This window comes from Capsicum annuum, chromosome 11 (genome assembly GCF_002878395.1).
Source record: "Capsicum annuum cultivar UCD-10X-F1 chromosome 11, UCD10Xv1.1, whole genome shotgun sequence".
Classification (NCBI taxonomy): domain Eukaryota; kingdom Viridiplantae; phylum Streptophyta; class Magnoliopsida; order Solanales; family Solanaceae; genus Capsicum; species Capsicum annuum.
The window spans coordinates 75,169,952-75,187,986 of record NC_061121.1 but is presented as its reverse complement, the minus strand read 5'-3'; positions in this window follow the sequence as shown (position 1 = coordinate 75,187,986).

The following is an 18,035-nucleotide window of genomic DNA, read 5'->3' as shown; positions in this document are numbered from 1 at the left end:
AGTTAAATTTATCATGATCATTGAGTGATAGAATGAGGGCATACAGGTAAAATTGTCTCATAATAAGGAATAGTGTTTCTTGTGGATAATCAAGGTCTTAAGTTGGGGGTGTTGATGAGTGGTGATTTTACCACTCATTCTCACTAAATATTTGTGTGCATTACCTTATTTTGAATGAATAAATGAGACATATTGGTGATAAAATGCACTAATGTCCACCCTTTATAGGCATAAAGTTGAGGAGATCAAAAGATGTGGATTGAAGATGAAAATAATACAAAAAGAGCAAAGAAGAGTGGAGCTGAAGACCTGGACCACATCAGCCTTAGTTACCATGACTGCGGTCCATAATCTACGGTTATGGCACACAACTGCGGTCGCATTTCTATGGTCGCGGATAGTCTTGCACGATCGCAGTTCAGTGGGAATTACCCAGGGGTAGATCTATAGAACACTTATACGAATCCCAAACCATATATAAGCGAAAACGCTTTGTTCTTTAGGTATTGCTTACCTCATAACTATATTTTATTTAAAAGAAGGAAACCCTAATTGGGAAAGTGTGTAACTACTCTTGGAGGTTAAATTTCTTAGTGATTTTGTGAAGAATGAATGTTTTGGATAATTCTCATGGTATATTTCTCTTTACTTTATTTATGAGTAGCTAAGTAATTTAGTCTTGGGATTATGTTGAACTAAAGTGTATTTGTGTGTGGATGTTTTTATGTTTGCATTATTTTTAGTTGTTGAGTTTGGATTCCACCATTGCTTGAGCTTATTAGTTGGAATTTGATGTTTGAAAACCCCAAATCTTTAAATGGGTTTGATGGGTGAAAACACCAAACTGTAGAAACCCTTTGTCATCCTTGAAAGAGAGATTAAGGTGAATTAAGGTAACCCATAACATCCTTGAAAGAGGGTTATAAGGGGACAAAGTAATGACGGATAATTAAGTCTATGGTTTACTACCTTTTACAATCTTAAAAATAAGTGTGATGGGAGTATAATCCATGTCAAGAGCATCATTCTAGAAATAGGGATATTTGATGAGGTGTTGGGTGATTACAAATTTCACACTTGTTAGGTGATCGAAAGATCCAATGGTTAAAATTGTTGTAGTTTTATTGAAAGATTAACTACAATGACTTTCGACCTAGCCTATCCTTAGATCAATAACTAAAACTCATGCCAAACCATTATTTACCCATACACTTTGCATTTAGGTAGACATTATCCCAAGACTCTCTTTATTCTTAATCTTAAATAAAAAGTGTTATATCCGTGCTTTGTTAGTTGATAAACCATCTCCAAATCAAAATCCCATTATTTTATTTTACATGTCTTTTTTGTTATCATTCTGGGTAAACTTGTAGTAACTAGGACACCCATAAGATTTGAAGCCTATAATTTTCTTCTTGCAGATTCGACCCCAACTCTAGTTGGATAAGATAGGTATGAGAAGAGCTAGTTGATTGAAAAATGAGTAGAAAAAAATGAATTTTGATGTATTAGAGTGCTTAAAGGGGATAGTAACTATATTATCCAAAATACCTACCTAACCCTTATCCTAAGACCTACTTGAAATTAAAGTTGGAGTTTTTGTACTAGAAAATTAATACACTAAGTGCAACCGCATAGTTCATCTTACGTTACATGTGAAATTTTTTGTGAGTGTAAGTGTAATTCTATTCTTATACCCATATATGTGATATTGTATGTATTTGTGAGTGAATATGGATAACTCTATTGTAATGAGGGTACATGATTGACGAAAGATAAGTTAAATTTTTGGTCTCTTTATTAAGTGACTTATGAGTATTTACTAATATCATAGAGTCAATTCTTGAGGCAAATTTGTCTTGAAGTAATTGTTTATGAGTTTTGAATATGTTGAAAGAATGAAGCATCTGTATAAGAACTTGGCATCTATTGTAGTTGTTGTAGTCTTAGTTTGAGTATACTTACTCAGCTAGTGTAGTTTGTAGTACAGTCTAAGTCATGAGTGTATAGCTTAATTGACAATGAACAAAGGTTTAAGTATGGGGTGGTGATGCAAGGCTAAAAGTCATGCATTTATATTATCACTGGTGTCATATTTGTTTTTTTTATTAGTATTTTGAGCTTATTTGATGTGAATTGTAATTACATTATATGTGGAAGGATTCCAAGCTTAAATTGAGAATAATTGAGTTTTGAAGTATGAGTAGGAGCCAAATATGTTGATTTGGAATAAGTTCAAAGGTGTAGGATCAAGATGGGAGTTTAAGGATGTTAAATGAGGCAAATAAATGAATTCAACACCAAGGAAATGTCTAGGGTGTCAACCAGGGGGTTGCCTTAGTATAAACTAGCCCCTAAATATTTTTTCAAAGTTTCTAGAAAATTGGCCCACGATAGGGATAGCGGCCTTGCTGAAGTACAATTTTTAGGCCGAATTTTGCCCGGTTTTATTTTTAAAGGGAAGACTTATTTAAAACCTTTTGGGGCACTATATACCCTCTTTAAGTGTTTTCAATCATTATTCAAGTCTAGAAACTCATAGAAGAGAGGAAGACAAGTTTCATAAGGATTTTACTTTATGTTTCCATTGTTTAATCATTACGGTGCTAGTTATTCATGAAATTATTTTCTTATAATCAATTTATGAGTATCTAAACTCATAATATATAGGATTTTCATTAAGGCATGAAAGTTGATATTTGATTATCATTTTGTTTAATTTAGATATCCATTATTGTATTATTTATTTTCACGAAATCTTAATTATTCAAGTAACAACAATATCTATGATACGTACATTAGACTAGGAATAGGACATTTCATACACAATAAGAAAAGGTAGGGCTTGATTGTGAACTTTATAGGGAAGGAGAAATGATTCACTGACATAGATAGAAATATATTTATAAGCCGTTTTCAGTTGATACAGAAGAGAAATCACATATACTTTATTGTCAACCAACAACCATAGGAATATAGGTGTTTGAAATAGTCGAGCAGACCTAGAGTTATTGGCAAAATATTCAATATGGTTAAAATCTAAAATTCAATTTAACAAATGATTTAATAACATAACTACATCACAAGAATACCTTGACCCTATATCCTCTCTCTAATACGAATTTAGAAGTACAAATCTATGACTAGTCTCAAACTTGTTTTACTTATATTCAGAACACAAAAAACACTCTCAATTTTCTTATTACATACTAAATAGAATAAATATAGATACAAACTAGATAATCAATCTATTAAATACCTTAAGTATGATATCTAAATTCTAATTCAGTATTACTTGTATGTCCATATACACTTATGTATGCATTTGGTTACAACAGCTGATTAATGCATGCATATTCATAAAGTTAATGAATGGTGAGTTTTAGCATTACAATCACTTTTTTCATTGTTGTGTTCATTAATGATATTTTGGAGTATTTCTAGAGTAAGGAGAAATGTGTACAATATTTGAGGATTGTGCTTCATAAGTTGAGGATGAGCGATTATATGCTAGGTTTTTGAAGTATGAGTTTTGGCTTTGTTTAATGACATGGAACATGTATTATCCAAGGAGGGTATTATGTGCTGACCTAACCTCCCAAAATTGAGGTAGTCCAAGATTGGACAACGCTAACTTTACATATTAATATTCAAAGTTTTATTGGTTTGGTTGGGTACTACAGATGTTTCATGGAGGGTTTGTTTACTATTATAGATCCTTTGACTAGGTTCAATCACAAAAATGTTGCTATTCAATGGTCAGATAAGTTTGAGATAAGACCCAAAAGCTCAAGGATTTATTAAATTCAACACCTATCATGACCTTACTTATAGAAGATAAAAGTTTTACCATGAATTGTTATACTTCTAGTATTGGCCTTGGATGATTTTTTATGTAGAGAGGGAAGGTTATATCTAATTCTTCAAGCTAGTTGAATATGTATGAGAATAACTACCCAGTCATGAATTATAGTGAGCAGTAATAATAATTTTCTTCTACTTTATAGAGGCACTATGTGTATGGAGTTAATTGTGGAGTGTTTACCAATTATTGAAGCTTGTAGTACATATTCAACCAGAAGGATCTAAATTTAAGATATGGTAAGTGGTTGGAGTTGTTGAATGACAATAGCATGACTATTATGTACACCCATGTAATGCCAATGTAGTGGTGGATACCTTGAGGGTGAAGGTTGTGAGTGTAGTTATTCTTGCTTTGTTGTTAGCTTACGAAGCGACCTTTAGCTATGGACGTTTTGAGGTTTGACAATAGCTTATGAGAATTATCATTTTTGACCATGCAAGATTTTTTGCTTATGCTAAGGTAGGGTGACTTTTGATGGAGAAAATTAAGGATAAATTTTGAAGATGAGAAGTTGTGCATAATTTGAGAAAAGGTGTAGAAAGCTGATTCTAAGGAAATAGTTCTTAACCAAGAGAGTGTTTTGAGGATTAAGGGTCGGATTTGTGTTGCTTGATTTGGTAACTTCACTAGATAGATGTAACACCCTGAAAATGGGTCCCGAGACATCACACAATTTTCAAGACTACGAGTAGGCTTAAGCTATCCCTATAAGACTTCTACTAAATCTGAAGCTCATAATAGAGAAATATAGACATATAATTAAAGATAAAATACAGAATTTTGTCTGAGCTAAACTCAAATTATCTGAATATAATGTCAAAAAATACAAAACTCAAGAGTATGATCAATCAATACTAGAAATCTGAATCATATTTAGCAATCTAACAAGCCTCTACTACTAATAATTAGAGAGTCACTGGAATAGGACCCCAGCTGACTCAAACTATCTGAAAATACTGAATCATCTATACTAATAAGCTTAAAAACTAAATAACTATATCCTCAAACTTTAAGGAATCACCAATTGTCGGGATGCAGATAGAGATGCTCGAAATCACTCACGCTGCTGAAACTGGGCACCTGAACCTATATTATAAGACAATGTAGCACATAGACGTCTATGTGAATCAGTACTTCTGGATTGTACTGAGTGTATGGGGGTGAATGAACAAGTAAATCAATAACTCAATATTATTATAAATTTATAAAAGAATGCATGCTAAATGTAGACGACTCACATAAGCTGGAAAATCTGAAAACTGAAAACCATAATCATGAATAGAAAAACATATTGCATAGATCTGGTGAGTGATAACATTTAGTTTCTAAAATTTGTACTTGTATTCTATATTTAAATCATGTTTTCTAAGTGTAGGACTCAATTCTACATCTATAAACTGAAATTTGAAGTCTCACAGCTAATATCTTTTGTAAAATGATATCTGAATACAGTTGTGAGCCTTTACACTTAGTTTCTAAGAGCTTTTCTGTTATGATTATTCTATTCTAAAATCTATAATTTGTATTTTGTAGGGAGGCTCTTCTAACTAACATACACTATGTGGGTAATCATAGTGTCCAACGTCTAGTTCCCTTACGGGAAAGCATCATGTTGGGGAGAGGTGTCATACCCTTGCCTAGGAGTATAACCTAATTTAAGTCATCACATCTGTATCTGCCATCCATATAGAAGTGGCCAATAATATGATAAACTATACCTACGTTGGCTCGTAGTTCTGGGGCATGTAAACAAATCTAACTCAATGCTAAATACTACTCCCTTTAATCTGTATGCTCATTCCGTAGGAAATCCACTTTTAAAAACTAATCTAATGGTTTACAATGAAAACCTTTTGTAAATTTATTTACCATAAACTGTAGCTAAATCTGTAAAGTGGATTCCATATCTAAGCTGAGATAAAAAGATCAAATCTTTGTTCAAAATTTGAATATAACAAGTCATGGGATGCTTAAAAGCATAATCTTCTTGAAACAACAACATTCAAGCTAGGGCTAGTAACCCATGCATCTATTTCATGTCAAATCATTATAAAACTCATGCTAAGTAATGAAAATATTGATTTTAAGTAATGAAAATATTGATAATTTAAGTCTAAATCTGGAAATTTCTGTAATATGCATAAAAATATGAAAGTAGACATGCAATTAAACATCTAATTCACTTGAAATCTCATAATCTAGCAAATAGCAATATTGGGCATAACCCTGATTTAAAACTCATATCGATTCATATAAAATTTACTTCAAAAACTAATTTTGGGCACAAGGATGAAAGGATTATCCTTGTTGAAAAACTCCACATACCTAATTGATGACAAGATTAAGAAACCTAAACTTGAATTCCTTTTTGTACTCTTGAAGATTGATTCTTGAATATTCTTGAATTGGGAATCTTTAATTTTGAGCTATATTGGAAAAAGAATGGTGGAATTTGTATTTTTTGGGGATTATGGTTTGATGTTCTAGGGTTTCTTTGAGATAAAGTTGATGAAAAGTGAGCATAATAGGCTTAGAATAGGTTTAATCCACTGTTATTCACGATTTGGGGGATTTAAAAAAGACTAAATTTCCCATTTAAAATTTTACTCAAAACAGGAAATCCCGACTTTGCCACCCACCACGATGTGCCGCTATCGCGGGGGCTTTACTACAAAAAGGAAGATCGCCATTTTGGCCTTTGGCGTGATGCGGTATAATTACGTTGTGCCACTGGAAAAGGACGAGTACCATTTTGTACTCCATCATGATGCGGTGACTGTCTAATTGAGAATTTTGGTGCGATACAGGCTAATCATGGTGAGCTACTGGAAAGGGATGAACGGGAATTGAAACTTCACCGTGACTTGGGCTAATTGCTGTACTTCTCTAGAATCAGACAATTGCAATTTTGTCCTTCACCGTGTCGCAGTGCCTGTCAAAAAGCCCTACTATTTTCACTAAAATCGCCATAACTTCTCAATCGAGAATCGGATTAAGGAAATATTTGTATCATTGGAAAGCTAATTCAATTATCTAAACATTGAAGGATATAAAGTTGGAAAATTCCACATGCATCAAGAGTTATACACTTTCAAAGCTAATCCTTGACACACTAGAAGCTAAACTAAGCTTGGAAAAAGTATGGGGTATTATAAAATCTCCCCCCTGGGAACATTCACCCTCGAATGAGACTAATTAAACTGAAGATACTGAGGAACTGAGGCTATATGCTGGCATGCACAACTTGAAAAAAATTGCATACCTGAATCTAAAACATATTGAGCGACTGAATAATCTGCAAGTGCATGAATTGATATGAAGATAACTATATAGCTGAATCTGAGACTGGAAAAGAACTAAATTAAGGAGGACTGTTACCTTCGGTTGAATCTGAGTTCATGGAGAAAAGGTAAGGATACTTCGTACGCATGTCTGCTTCTGATTCCCAAGTAGCACCCTCAACGGACTGATTTTGACACAGAACTTTGACCAAGGGAACTTCTTTGTTCCTTAGTCCACGGACTTGATATCAAGAATCTCTACTGGAACTTTTTCATTTGAATGGATATTCTAAATATCTATGATTTCTAAAGGGATTACAACAGTTGAATCATCCATGGACTTCTTCAATAAGGACACATGGAACACTGGATGAACTGATGACAAGTGTACAGGTAGCTCAAGCTCATACGCTACCTTCCCCACATGACTTAAAATCCTGTAGGGGCCTACATATCGAGGACTAAGATTCCCTTTTTGGCCGAATCTCTTCACCCCTTCATGGGTGAAACTTTCAAATACACAAGATCATTTACTTCAAACTCAAGATCTCGCCTTTTTATGTCTGCATAAGATTTTTGATGACTCTGGGATGCTTGCAATCTCTCTCAAATAAACTAAACTTTCTCCATGGCTTCAAACACCATATCTGGCCCAATCAAAGGGGCCTTACCCATTTCAAACCAACCGACTGGTGATCTACAACTTTTCCCTTAAAGAGCTTCAAACGGGGCCATCTAAATACTAGAATGGTAACTGTTATTGTAGGCAAACTCTATCAACGGCAAGTGGTCATCCCAACTGCCTTAGAAATCAAGAACACATGCCCTCAATATGTCCTCTAATGTCTAAATAGTTCTCTCTGCCTTACCATCTATCTGCGGATGAAAAGCCGAACTGAGATAAACTTGGGTACCAAGACCCTTCTGAAAGATTTCCAAAACTGAGAAGTAAACTGAATACCCCTATCTGAGATGATGGACAAGGGAACTCCATGTAACCTAACCAACCCTCTAATGTACAGTTTAGCATAATCTTCAGTTGTGTAGGACATGTGAACTGGCATGAAAAGAGCTCATTTGGTCAATCTACTTTTAATACCCATATCGAATCATGCTGTCGACGCGAATGGGGTAGTCCGGTCACAAAGTCCATATTTATTTCTTCCCACTTCTAAATAGGAATACCAAACTCCTACAAAGTGCCACCAGGTCTTTGGTGCTCAACCTTAACCTATTGATAAGCTGCACACTTGGCTACAAATTCTATAATATCTCTCTTCATACTACTCCACCAATGGACTTCCTGCAAATCACGGTATATCTTTGTGGCTCCCAGATTAATAGAATAATGTACACCATGCGTTTCTGCCATAATCTGCTACCTTAAATGATCAACATATGGTACACATAGTCTAATCTAGTATCTTAACACATTATCTCCTCCTTTGGAGAAAACCTCTATCTTTTAGTCTTTAACTGACCCCTTCAGTTTGACCAAACTAGGATCCTTATCCTGTTTCTCTTTCACTTCAGACACTATAGAAGATTCTGAACTACTCTTAACCCAAATGTTATCTTAAGCTAATTCAACTAACCTCACACCCAATCTAGCTAATCGATGAACTTCCCGAACTAGTTCTCTCTTATCATTCTCCACATGAGCAACACTGCCCATAGACAATCTACTAAGAGCGTCTGCCACTACATTGGCCTTGCTTGGATGATACAACATACTCATATCATAATCTTTCAACAATTCTAATGACCATCTCTGACAAAGGTTTAACTCTCTCTGAGTAAGCACATACTGCAAACTTTTGTTATCCGTAAACACATCAACATGCAGCCCATAAAGATAGTGCCTCCAGATTTTCAATGCAAACACAATAGCAGCTAACTCAAGGTCATGGGTAGGGTAGTTCTTTTTGTGAGTCTTAAGCTATCTAGATGCATAGGCTATAACCTTACCTCTCTGCATCAAAACACAACCCCGACTGATTCTAGAGGTATAACAATATACAAAAAAACATTAGGTAGCACTAAAATTAAGGCTGAAGTAAGTCGAGTCTTCAACTCCTGAAACCTCTTCTCATGAGAATCTGACCACTGAAACTTAACCTTCTTCTAAGTTAATCTAGACATAGGGGACGTAATAGAAGAAAAATCCTCAACAAAGCATCTACAATAGCCAGCTAAACCCAAAAAACTTTGAATTTTTTATGGAGAGATAAGTCTAGGCCAGTTTCTTACTGCTTTTATCTTTTGGGGATCAACTCTAATGCCATCACTGGAAATAATATGTAGAGAAACTCTACTAATCTTAGACAAAATTCACATTTGTTGAATTTAGAAAACAACTGGTGATTCCTAAGAGTTTGCAACACAATTCTAAGGTGGTCTGCATGATCATTCTCACTACGAGAATAGATAAGAATATCATAGATAAAGACTATGACAAATATGTCTAAATACTATTTGAACACTTGAACACTCTGTTCATCAAGTCCATGAAGGCTACTAGGATTTGTTAGTCCGAAGGACAAGACTAGAAACTCAAAATGACCATAACGGGTTCTGAAAGTTATTTTTGAAATATCATATTCATTTACTCTAAGCTGATGAAAGTCAGATCTATGTTTATCTTGAAGAAATAACTTGAACCTTGGAGCTAGTCGAATAAGTCATCAATCTTAGGAAGAGGATATTTGTTTTGTATTGTGAATTTATTTAGATGACGATAGTTAATGCACATTCACAAAGAACCATCTTTCTTTCGAATGAATAGGACAGGAGTACCCCATGTAGAGACACTGGGCCTTATGAAACCTTTATTTAAAATATATTTAAGTTGCTCTTTTAACCCTTTAAGCTTAGTTGGAGCCATACAATATGGAGGAATAGAGATGGGCTGAGTATCTGGAAAAGGGTCTATACTAAATTCTATTTCCCTATTGGGAGCTACCCAAGTCAAATCTTTGGGAAAAATCTCAGAAAATTCATTGACTACATGAACTGACTAAACTATTGGAGTCTCAGACATAGTGTCTTTGACTCGAACTAGATGATAGATACACCTTTTTGAGATCAACTTTCTGGATTTACTATAGGATATAAAATGACTCTTGGTAGACACTGAATTACCACCCCACTAAAAGACTAGCTCATCTGGAAACTGAAACTTTACCACTCGAGTACGACAATCTATGGATGCATAATAGGAATGGAGCCAATCCATATTAAGAATAAGGTCAAAGTCAACCATATCTAACTCTATTAAATCTTCTAACATGATTTTATAAAGGACAGTGATAGGACACTCTCTATAGATTTATTTAGAAACAACTGACTCACCAACTAGGGTAGAAACCAAGAAGGGCTTAGGGATCTTTTCAGGACCTATTTCAAAATTTACTGTAACTAGGGGGGTCACATAAGAGAAATTCCACCCAGGGTCTAACAACACATAAACATCGCAATTAAAGACACGAAGCATACCAGTAATAATATCTAGTGAATCCTTCCACTCTTGATGGAATAGTAAAGCATAATACCGATTCTGGCATTGATTACCACTGGTACTAGATGATGCACCCTGAGGAGGGACTGGGTGACCTAGAGGAGCTGGCGTGCTACTAGCCTGAGTTTGGGGATGAACTTATCTGTTTCCCTGCCTAGCGTGCGGACACTTTTTGATTCCATGGCCTAAATTACCACAACCATAACAACCTTTCTGTCCCAACAAGCACTCACTAAGATAATTTTTACCATACTTAGCACATGAAGGATAGCTGGGTTTTCCACTCATACTATTCTAAGTACATAGAAGTCTTACCCCCACTACTCTTTCCTAGCTCTGGGGGTGAAAGCACTGGCTGAAGATGGCGCTGGCATAGATGAAAGATTATGAAACTTTGAATGATTTCTCCCTCCAAACTTTATCTGGCCATACTTAAACTTCCTGGTTTTAGCCTTCTTATTTCCTCTCTCTCTCTCTCTCTCTCTTTTAACTTTTTTGCCTCAATTTATTGAGTATGAATCATCAACCTAGCAAGATCCATATCCCTAATAAGCATGGCAGTCCTATACTCCTTGACTACCAAACTAGCTACTCCAGTAACAAACTTACTCATACTCACCCCAGGGTCACGTATCAGGGGCATACTTAGACAACTGGTTGAACTTAAGGCAGTACTCTTTCACTATTATCAAGCACTGCCTCAGGTTCACAAACTCCTCTACCTTAGCCTCTCTCATTTCATGCATAAAGAACCTTTCTAGAAATGCATCTTGAAACACCTACCAACTCATAGGAACTACATTCTTACCTCTACCAATCATCCATATAACCACCCAATCATACGCTATATCTTTCAATTTATAGGATGTCAACTCTACACTCTCTTACTCAGTAACATGCATAATTTGGGTGATCTTTCTAATCTTCTCTAAGTAAAGTTGTGGGTCCTTACCTACTTTTGACCCAAAGAACCCAGGCGGATTTATCCTCATTAAGTCATAAATTTTGGCTACTGCTAAATGCCCATTCTGCTGAAATAGGACTCCCGCCTGATGGTTGCCCTAAAGATTGGTAGTCATAGCTTGGGCTAATGCCTGAAAGGTAGCCTAAAATTCAGCATGAGATACAGTCTCATTTATGTTCAGCAAGCTGGGGTAGCTGGCTAGTATTTTTACGGGCGTTAGCTCAACGAGAAGGCATATTCAACTATCACGTAATAGCATGAGTTAAAAACAAATAGAGATACTGTAAGTATTATAGGTCATGAAAGAAATAAATGATTTCCTAAAAATGTCACATAGCCTCTTTCTCATAAATGTGGCGCACTTCATACCCATGATCAAGACTCTACGTAATACAACTTGTCTGACTCCCTAGGACTCTTATAACCTTAGGCTCTGATACCAAGTTTGTAACACCCTGAAAATGGGTCTCAAGATGTTACATGGTGCTCAATACTAAGAGTAACCTTAAGCTAACCCTGTAAGCCTTCTACTAAATCTAAAGCTCATAATAGAGAAATATAGAATGTAATCAAAGCTAAAATACAGAATTATGTCTGAGCTAAACTAAAATTATCTGAATATAATGTCTGAAAAATACTAAACTCAAGAGTTTGATCAATCAATACTAGAAATCTGAATCATATTTAGCAATTTGACAAGCCTCTACTACTAATAGTTAGAGAGTTACTAGGATAGACCCCCAGCTGACTCAAACTATCTAAAAATACTGAGTCATCTATACTAATAAGATGAAAAACTGAATAAATATGTCCTTAAACTTTGAAGACTTACCAATTGTTGGGATGCAGAGAGAGATGCTCGAAATCACTCACGCTGCTGAAATTGGGCACCTGAACCTATATTATGAGATAATGTAGCACATAGACATATATGTGGATCAGTACTTCTGGATTGTACTGAGTATATAGGGGTGAATGCACAAGTAAATCAATATCTAAATATTATTATAAATTTGTAAAAAAATCCATGCTAAATGTAGATTAATCACATAAACTGAAATATCTAAAACTGAAAAGCATAATCATGAATAGCAAAACATGTTGCATAGATCTAGAGAGTCATAATATTTAGTTTCTAAAATATGTACTTGTATTCTATCTTTAAATCATGTTGTCTAAGTGTAGAAGGACTCACTTTTATATCTGTAAACTGAAATCTAAAATCTTATAGCTAATGTCTTTTGTAAAATGATATCTGAAAAAAGTTGTGAGCCTTTACACTTGATTTCTAAGATCTTTTCTATTAGGATTATTCTGTCCTGAAATCTATAATTTGTAGTCTGTAAGGAGGTCTTCTAATCGACATACACTATGTGAGCTATCATAGTGTCCAACATCTAGTTCTCTTATGGGAAAACCTCACATTAAGGAGAGGTGTCATACTCTTGCCAAGCAGTATAACCTAATCTAAGTGATCACATCTGTATCTGTCATCCATATAGAAATGGCAATAATTTGATAATTTCTACCTATGTTGGCTCATAGTTCTGAGGCATGTAAACATACCCAACTCGGTGCTAAATACTACTCTTTTTAATCTATATGCTCATACGGTAGGATATCCACTTTTAAAAACTAATATAAGGAAAGGATTCTTATGAGCAAACTATAAACTGTAGCTAAAATTGTAAAGTGGATTTCATATGTAAGCTGAGATCAAAAGAACAAATCTTTCTTCAAAATTTGAATATAAAAAGTCAATGGGAAGCTTAAAAGAATAATCTTTTTAGAACAACAACATTTTAACTAGGACTAATCACCCATGCATCTATTTCATGTCAAATCATCATAAAACTTATGCTAAGTAAAGAAAATATTGATAATTTAAGTCTAAATCTGGAAAATTCTGCAACACGCATAAAAATACAAATGTAGACATGTAATTCAACATCTAATTCACTTGAAATCTCATAATCTTGCAAATAGCAATACTGGGCATAACCCTAATTCAAAACTCATATAGATTCATATAAAATTTACTTCAAAAACTAATTTTGGGCATAAGGATGAAAGGATTATCCTTGTTGAAAAACCTCAAATACCTTAATTGATGACTAGATGAAGAAACTTAAAACTTGAATTCCTATTTGTGCTCTTGAAGATTGATTCTTGAATATTTTTAAATTAGGAATCTTTAATTTTGAGCTATCTTGGAAAAAGAAAGGTGGAATTTAGATTTCTTGGGGATGAAGGTTTGATGTTCTAGGGTTTCTTTGAGAGAAAGGTAATGAAAAGTGAAATTAATAGGCTTAGAATAGATTTAATCCTCTGTTATTCACAATTTGGGGGCTTGGGAAAAGACTAAATTTTCCTTTTAAAATTTTACTCGGAATTTAAAATCTCAACTTTGCCACCCATCGCGATGCGCCGCTATCGCAGTAGCTTACTGGAAAAAGGATGATCTCTATTTTAGCCTTTGGCATGAGATAGTGTAATCGTATTACGCCACTAGAAAAGGAAGAGTGCCAATTTGCACTCCACTACGATGCGGTGACTGTCCAGTTGGAAATTTTGATGTAATACAGGCTAATTACGGTGAGCTCATGGAAATGGATGAATAGGAACTAGAACTTCACCGTGATGTGATCTAATCACGATGCTTTACTAGAATCGAACAATTGTGATTTTGTCCTTCACGGCAATGCTTTGCCTGTCAAAATGCCTATTTCACTAAAATCGTCATAACTTCTCAACCGAGTATCGGATTAAGAAAAAATTGGTATCGTTGGAAAGCTAATTCAATTAACTACATATTGAAGGGTCTAAATATGGAAAATTACACATACATCAAGATTTATACACTTTCAAAGATAAACCTTGACACACTAGAAGCTAAATTAAGCTAGAAAAAAGTATGGGTTATTACAATTGATCATGGAGGAGGTCCATAGTTTTAGATATTTTATTTATTTAGGCGTATCCAAGATGTATTATGATTTAAATGGAATAATTAGTAGCTTAGGATGAAGAGGGACATTGTAGTTTTTATAACTAAGTGGTTGAATTATTAGCAAATGAATTATGAGCACCAGACACCTGGTGGAATAACTCAGAGTAAGCCTATACCTAAGTGGAAGTGGGAGCGTGTTACTATAAATGTCGTGGTTAGTTTACCTCAAACTTTAGGAAATTTTGATTCCATTTGGGTGATAATTAATAGGTTGACCAAATCAACTCATTTTACACCAATCAAGACTAAATACATTAGGGAGAGGTTATGTAGAACCTCAAACTTTTAGTTGAATATTTGAATCATTCCACTTATGTATTTAGACCCAAAATCCAATGAATTTTTATTTATTCTTAGGTTTAAAGTTTAATTGTTAAGTGTAGTAAGTGTATTTAATGTGAACTAAGATAATAAGAAACCTCTAGAACAAAATTGAGTTGAAAGCATTCCTACCATTAAGTTTTTAATAATTTCTTACTATGGTCAACTTTAAACATGAATTACTCCTAGAATATGAAGATTTACATGTCCCATTATCTACCAAAATAAAGGTATTCAAGTCTAGTTTGTAACGCCACCAATCGCTCATCAACTCAGTTTTTGAGTAAAATGTTAAGTGTCTTTTATTGAGAGGTTATTAGAAAAGAAGGTCTATAAAATTTTGGTCAAAGGGTGGTACACTAGCAATATAATTGTCTTGCATATTATAATACCCTAGGTTTTTGGTCCTTGGAAATTTCCTGGAATTTTGTACTCACTTCCCTGGGTACGATTGGACCCTATGAGTCATGTCCTGACAATTTATTGGGATGAGTCATAACCAAATCTGTAAGTTTGTGGCTAGATTTTTCTTTGAGTACGATTCGCTCACTAAGAGTCGTAAGGATATGCTATGAGTTTTTAGGTGTTATTGTAGGGTATCCAGTATATACCTTAATTTGGGTTCTATATTGTCTATAATTGGACCCTATGAGTTGTAGGTCCCATCACGATTCCTATGGATGAGTCATAAGGTTAGCAGTGTATGTTACCTTGTTGGTTCTTCCTTGGTTATGACTCATGGTGAAGAGTCATAAGGAGTGGCTATGAGTTAATGGTTGACCCATAGTCAAAGGTGGCACTTTTTTAGCTTTTAAGTTAAGGACATTCTGGATATTTCCCTCTTATCCAAATTAAAAATCACGTCTTATAACCTATTTAGGGTGTCATTAGCACTCAGAAACTAATCCAAGTAACTTCTCAAACACTCAAAAAGGCTCTCTGAATTCCCTCAAGCAAGTCAAGCTAGGTTGTCCTCAAGTTGGTCATCTATGGGCTCTACAATTAAATTCCCTCGGTGAAACTTGATATTTCAGGCATGTGACTTTACCCATAAACTTAATATCTCTATTGCATGAAAGTTCATGGTTATTTACGTGACTAAAAGTTAGGGTTTTGACATGTATGGTCAATTAATTATTTTCCCATGGTTTTATTATCTATTACTCATGTTTTAAATATGGTTTTGAACTTGTGGGTGCATGAGTATGATGAATGAACTTGGGAATTGTGATTTTATCAAAAATTATGACTCTTGAATTGATAATTGTCCCGACCCCATAATGTGAAGTTGTTTTTAGTTATGAGAAATATGGAAATTTAACTATTCTTGAACTGTAATTGTCCCGACCCCATAATGTAAAGTTGTTTTTAGTTATGAGAAATGTGGGAATTTAACTATTCTTGAACTATTTCATTGTGATGTTGAATTGAACCTTGTGGGTTGGTGTTTTCAAAAGCTATTTCATAATTTAACCAAGGGGTTTTATGAATTACCCAAGTAATGAAATTGTTTGGTCATGTTGATATTACCTTGCAAGTGTAGTTGGTATGAGTATACCAATAATGTATACCTAAACGTGTATTGTGGTTCAATGAACGAGATTTTTTAATAGTTGTTTTAATTGGGCTTTAAAGAAGGTTGTGTAGCTGAATCATAAAAGAGGAGGTCTGAGACACCATCACTGGAAACCGTGGCTGCCGACGTGGGGGTCTATATGACTGGTGGTTTGAGTCCCCCTTATTATTATTATTATTATTATTATTCTCATATGATTGGGAGGTTTTAGTCCCCAACATCTTATTACATGATTTGGTGCTCGTCTCACCTTGATATGCAGGGAGGTTCGAGTCCCCCATAGTACATATATATACCCTTTAGTTTGTGCAGCCATACATATTGGGGCCCTACTAGCTGGTGGATAGCTAGGACCATATATCCCTAGGTTCCTTGTACATTATGATGGTTGTGCTACACAATCCAGACTAAGGATTTAAAATGTATGTTAAGCCTGGTATGTGTTATATGTATATGTATATGCATTGAATGATTTTGAACTATTGATCATGGCATTATGTTATCCTAGATCCTTGAGTAACAAGCTATCACTCCAACCGCTAACCATCTTCGAACGTTGTATCCCCACGCGATGAGGAAATAGGCCATACTTCTACTTATCCTACTCAGTGATTAGCATTCGAGATCTGCACATGAGTTGACATTGAAGTGGTTAGCTTTCATGCATCAAAAGACTATATTTCATGTTTCGGTCTCTTATACTTTAGACTATTTAGAATTATTTTTGGCTATAGTTGGGGGCATGTACCGACACTTTATTGATACTCAGTTTTGGTTCTTGTTTAAAAAGCTTTATTAGATTACTGTGGACTTAGGTGGTGTTGCTCGATTGTTTTGGTTGGGTTATTGGATATTGATCATAAAAATATTATTTATTATTGATTCTACTTGTTATATCTTTAGAATTCATCCTACAATTGGGAATGTTGTGTTCACTTTGTTAGGTGTAGGGGTGATCTCCATTCCACGTGGGACTTGATATACCCATCATGGCCAGGCCCTAGTTCAGGTCATGACACTAATGCATTGCCCAGTAAGGTGGGCTAAGGCTATTTTTTGGCCAGAAACTTTGGCACTTTGCTTGTTGAAGGGTATTGTTATCCTATCACTTTTATATATTTAGTATACATATTTAAAACCCTTTATTTACTAAGGGAAACACTTAGAGTAACTACGTATTATTCTTTACCTCCCACCCCAACCCAAGAAATACAAGGGCTTTTAGACACTACTCTCAAAAATCAAGAAGGAGAAATCCCTTAGATTCTTCTCCAAACTTCTAACATCCTCCAATAGCTAAGGTATGTTTGGCTAATTTTTATTGTGGGAACCTTGTTCTTCCCTAAAAGAATTTTTCAATATTTAGTTTTACTGATAAATTCAGATAGGGATTTAAATCAAACCCTTGAATTTATTTTAAGTATATTTTGATAAGAATACTTGAATCTGATGTGTTGTGGCTTCAAGGCACTTTTTACTCTTACATAAATAAAATATAGAA